Below are 5,698 nucleotides of genomic sequence, written 5' to 3' on the forward strand. Positions count from 1 at the left end.
GTAGCCGATTCTATCTGAATCAATCTGAAATGCAGAGAAAAAAACTCTTAATACAGCTTACCATACAATATAAATCATAATCCTAATCAAATAAAAATCAGCTGTGTGTGTGTGTGTGTGTGTGTGTGTGTGTGTGTGTGTGTGTGTGTGTGTGTGTGTGTGTGTGTGTGTGTGTGTGTGTGTGTGTGTGTGTGTGTGTGTGTTTGTGTGTGTGTGTATGTACACTCTTAAAAAGCCTGGGTCAAAAACAACCCAAATTGGGTTATTATCTGACCCAGGCCCTGGTTCAGTATTGGGCCTACCCTTTGGCTGGGTTAAAATATTTTAACCCTCACATTGGGTCATTCCCCTAAACCAACTAAATGGGTCATTCTGACCCAATTTGTGTGTTAAAAGAACCCATTAAATGGGTCAGACCTGCTACCACATTGTTGGGTCATATTGACTTCTTTGTTGGGTTCATACTTTAACCCAATATTGGGTATTTAAATTGCAAGGGGATTTACAAAAAACAATTATGACTTAACATTATTACATTAGGGTGAAATATACCAGAATTGTTGACCAATGCATTAATTAAGATCAATTTAAAAAAAACAAAATACAAGAATGCATAATATTTCAGATCTTTTTTTTATTGCTGAACAATGAAGATAATTAACAATACATTTCATAAAAGTATACTATAAAGATGCAAATCACAGCAGTGTAGCATTAACACATGATAGCATTGGAGCAATAAAACCTTAATTGAATTTACATGCATCTTTGTAGCCTCTTTGCAAAGACGGGTTATCAGCAAGACTGATCACTCATGACTGAAAAGACTCAACTACATCATAGCAACATTGCTATGACATTACCAAGAGCCTTAAGTAACAGGTTAAAACTCAGTCATTACAATATTGGTGACAGTATAGTTCAAACATAGGCTCTGCTAAACGGGATTAAAAGAAATGGTTCAGTTTTACCAATGCACCATTTGATTTCAGTGACACTGTACAATTATAGAATTTCAAAAAATTAGTTTCACCTTACCTTTTGTATAGCACACTGTAAAACAGCACATTAAAATGTTTAACCCCTTTTCGAAGAACCCATGTGCTTTTGCACAGATAATATGTTGCTTTTTAGCTATGAGTAAACAGGCCCGCCAGCAGGTCCATCTGCACAAACAGGCTTCTCACCGTACTTTTGGTTAATTACAAAATTTACAGTGCATCCATAACTGCGCTAACAGAGTGGTGTGAACTTTTTGTCCCCAGGTTGAAATTTGTCTTGGTCTCTACAGTCACTACATTCCATACAGTACTTACATAACCAGCATATAACAGAACATAAATAAAAAAAGAACATTGGAAAACATAGAAAACATTAAAATAAAAAACATCAAAGTGTGCACGGCATGTCAATGGCATGTCCATCCGTCATTAACAGACAAGGTATTCCCTGATGGGGAGTTATCCGAATAATATATTTCAAACACAGCATGTATTCAGTCCAAAAGAACTGACAGGGATGTCGCAACATTTAGATTGACAGTTTGTACAGGACCTTGTCTCGTGATCTGGCTTGAATGACATCACTACCCTTTCAAGAACTTAAAGTAGCTGGCTTGTAGATACTCAAGGTTCACGTAGTACATGATCTCCCAAAAGCATGGTGAAGCTGCAGGTTGCATATCCCTCATGGCGGCTCTTGGCATCTCACCATAAGTCTTGAAAAAGCAAAACAAAAGAAAAGTGTTAATGATGGCTCTTCCATCTCAGTCATCATAAATATGGTTTAGGGAAATTATATATATGTTATTTTTGACTTGACTGCATGTGCATTTTGGGTGCTACACGCTATGTCTGTTTTATATGTAAACAGATCATGCACTCATTAGAATGAGATGACGGACAGGGCTGGAAAAAAGAGGCTGTTGGGTCCTGACAAGCCAGTGGTAGTGAGAACAATATAATTAGATGTTGAAACTAGTAGGGATTTTCCTTTAAGGTTGTGTGTGTTTATCTGTGTTTGGTGTAGAGTGGAGTGTGCACGTGCATGTTTTGTATGTGTGTGTGTGTGCGTGCACGCATGGGCTGTTATGCATGACATAAAAAAGATCTTACTTCCTACATCCTGATGTTTGAGGATTCCTAGGATAAGTAGTGTCGCAGACCCAGCAGAGAAGACGTCCTCTTTCATTTGTGTCCTACAGCAGAAAAAGAATGAATAACTATGAGTAATAGTAATTGGGATTTTACTGTGAAATATATAGTACAACTGGCACCCATGTTTACAATTATTGGATCATACACTCACATTTCAGTGCTGGGTTCTTCCCTCGATGCAGACACAGCTTCATACACATTAAGCGGTTTTGGTGCCAGGTCATCACGTCCATCGAGGAACGACTCCGTTCCTACCGGAATGACTGTGCCTACCAGTGCACAAAGAGGAAGACAAAAAGAAAGACAACAAGTTTGAGAGTTTGGCAGACAAATAGACAGAACATACAGTAAACCGTTGCAAAATTGTCTGAAGTGACACCAGACAGTACTGTAGGCATTCCATACACATTCACAGAATCAAAGAACAATACCAGGCCAGCTCTCATTGTGTGTGTGTGTGTGTGTGTGTGTGTGTGTGCATTAACGCCTGCTGTTGTGCATTGATATAAAAAAACTTACTTTATACATGCCGATGATATCCAAGAGCTTCTTGAATAAGTAGTGTGACCGCCGACCCAGCTGAGCAGCATTCTTCTCCTTTTACTTGTGTCCTACAGCCAAAAAGTAAGCAGTTATTGTGATTTCATGGTTAAAGTAATAGGCCTACAATACAGTTGACATACACATTTATCCTGAACTGTGTTGTTGGGTCCTGACAAGCCAGTGGTAGTGAGAACAATATAATTGGATGTTGAAACTAGTAGGGATTTTCCTTTAAGGTTGTGTGTGGTGTAGAGTGGGGTGTGCATGCGCATGTTTTGTACGTGTGTGTATGAGCATATGTGTGTGTGTGTGTGTGTGTGTGTGTGTGTGTGTGCGCGCGCGCGTGCACGCATGGGCTGTTATGCATGACATATAAAGATCTTACTTCCTACATCCTGATGTTTGAGGACTCCTCGGATAAGTAGTGTCGCAGACCCAGCAGAGCAGAAGTACTCTTCTTTCATTTGTGTCCTACAGCAGAAAAAGAATGAATAACTATGAGTAATAGTAATTGGGATTTTACTGTGAAATATATAGTACAACTGGCACCCATGTTTACAATTATTGGATCATACACTCACATTTCAGTGCTGGGTTCTTCCCTCGATGCAGACACAGCTTCATACACATTAAGCGGTTTTGGTGCCAGGTCATCACGTCCATCGAGGAACGACTCTGTGCCTACCGGAATGACTCTGTGCCTACCGGTGCCCAAAGAGGAAGACAAAAAGAAAGACAACAAGTTTGAGAGTTTGGCAGACAAATAGACAGAACATACAGTAAACCGTTGCAAAATTGTCTGAAGTGACACCAGACAGTACTGTAGGCCAGTGGTTCTTAACCTGGGGTGCGGGAACCCCCTGGGGGTGCGCCAGAGACTCCAGGGGGTGCGCAGAATTTTGTTTGTGTTGAGGTTGTGACCAAATTTCTGCTTGGGAACATTATAATTCGGCCAGATAAAATTAAAAACCTGTTTTGATCCCCATTTAAAGTCATTAAGGTAATTGATTAAAGTCTCATTTATCTCAGAATCATTGTAATTAATCACTTAAATCATGTTTTAGTGCGTATACATGTGTAGAAGTTTTAGGTGGGGGTGCGCGGCTTGTCTTGGTAACAGGTAAGGGGGTGCTTTAAGACACAAAGGTTAAGAACCACTGCTGTAGGCATTCCATACACATTCACAGAATCAAAGAACAATATCAGGCCAGCTCTCATTGTGTGTGTGTGTGTGTGTGTGTGTGTGTGTGTGTGTGTGTGTGTGTGTGTGTGTGTGTGTGCACGCGCATTAACGCCTGCTGTTGTGCATTCATTTAAAAAACTTACTTCATACATGTGCTGATGATATCCAAGAGCTTCGCCAACCCAGCTGAGCAGCATTCTTCTCCTTTTACTTGTGTCCTACAGCCAAACAAATAAGCAGTTATTGTGATTTTGTTGTTAAAGTAATAGGCCTACAATACAGTTGACATACACATTTGTCCTGAACTCAGTCACTTACATCTCTCAGACAATCCAAATCGGTTTTCATCTGTTTACTTCTTCAGTGACTTAGTTCCAGCTTCTTTCACATCCAGCTGTCTTGGTAACAGGTCAGAGGAAAGACGTCCATCTTATCCAGAGCATAAGAGATTTAAAAAAAAAAAAAAAAGACAAAACGTTACAGAGCTTTGCAGACACACCTTCAAAACATACAGGCAACCTAAATATATGAAAGGCTTTTGTCTCACTACTGTAGTGCACACAACAACTTTACATATTTCATTAACAAAAATATAAACCAACCAGTCTTCGGAAATACTGCACATACTACAGAGTACAATATCACACAGTCACACTAGAACTAAACGGTCTCTGGGACAACTACACACGCACGATTTGCGGCTGATATCAGCTATCAGTATCATGCATAGCTTGTTGAAGTAGCTGTTGCCTTATTGCCTATAGAGCTCTAGCCACAACTTTCTTTAAACCAGGAAACTTCCCTGTAGCGTCAACAAAGCAACAAATCCCTGCTCGTGAAAGAGAGAAATTGGCTAACTATAACCCTCCACATTAAAGCCTTATGATTTTGGAACACAACGACAGGTGAATGTACACAGTTTTCCACGCAACCAGCTTCATCCGCATACGGTAATCAAACAGTTATGTAGTACACAAGCTACGACGCTAACCAAACAAGCAAAGCACATAGCACATACGAGCCGAGATAAGAAACGTCAGTTGGCACAAACAATAAACCATTGTCGCGACAACATTTTCTTGCGCAAGCAAGCTGACCAAGCACATGATGCGACTTACCACACCTAACATGCCGGTAATATTATGCGCGAGCTCTTCCTCTGCCTTTATCAGAGTTCGGACTCGCAGTGAGCTCAGAATATCGCAGGCGAAGTCACACAAGCACTTAGTTGCACCCACAAAACTAGTTCTAGGTGATACAAAAAAAGAAGAAAGTTCATCGACTTCCCTGATGTAGAACTATCATGACACTTGTGGTAACCGAAGACACTGACAGTCTTCAGATGCCAGCTTGCCCCCCAAACGAAAATGCTGTCGTTATTGCATTCTAGGTTGGGTTGAGCAGGTGAAGTAGCGGCCCTTCCTAAAAAAAATCTCTGGTAGCGGCTAGATATAATTTGTCAGATTTGTGTTAGTTTAGCGTCCTGCATTAGGTATCGCTGGTGTAGTGGACACACTTAGCCCAATCTACCTAAAAAGTATCCGCCCAATCTGACAGCCAACCATCCGTTATGAGCTATATTAAGCGAAATAGCAACCAAATGAATCCCAGAAGGGCTAACATTATGACTTTCCGTAGCTAACTAACCACCGTTGACAGAACCTGGACGAAGGCTGGAGGAACATGTAACTTTCCAATGAAATGTAGCCTACATTTGTAAAATTCATTAAAGCAAGCATCTATATTCCCAAATCCACCACAGGACAGCAAACCGCGGCGGTTATGACTAAATGCTTATTCATTTGCTCCCCTTAAA

At 40.5% G+C, this 5,698-nt stretch overlaps 1 long non-coding RNA gene across 1 annotated transcript; it reads right to left on the reverse strand.

Moving 5' to 3' along the window:
* Window positions 1-614: 614 nt before the first annotated feature.
* Window positions 615-4,230, reverse strand: LOC134452118 (uncharacterized). The gene is made up of 8 exons (XR_010035375.1): window positions 4,201-4,230; window positions 4,026-4,100; window positions 3,281-3,400; window positions 3,085-3,170; window positions 2,676-2,767; window positions 2,308-2,425; window positions 2,115-2,197; window positions 615-1,717 (listed from the first exon to the last, which is right to left on the reverse strand). It is a non-coding gene; the product is annotated as an uncharacterized LOC134452118 (long non-coding RNA).
* Between the last annotated feature and the right edge of the window lie 1,468 nt (window positions 4,231-5,698).

This window comes from Engraulis encrasicolus, chromosome 7, assembly GCF_034702125.1.
Source record: "Engraulis encrasicolus isolate BLACKSEA-1 chromosome 7, IST_EnEncr_1.0, whole genome shotgun sequence".
In the NCBI taxonomy this organism is placed as follows: domain Eukaryota; kingdom Metazoa; phylum Chordata; class Actinopteri; order Clupeiformes; family Engraulidae; genus Engraulis; species Engraulis encrasicolus.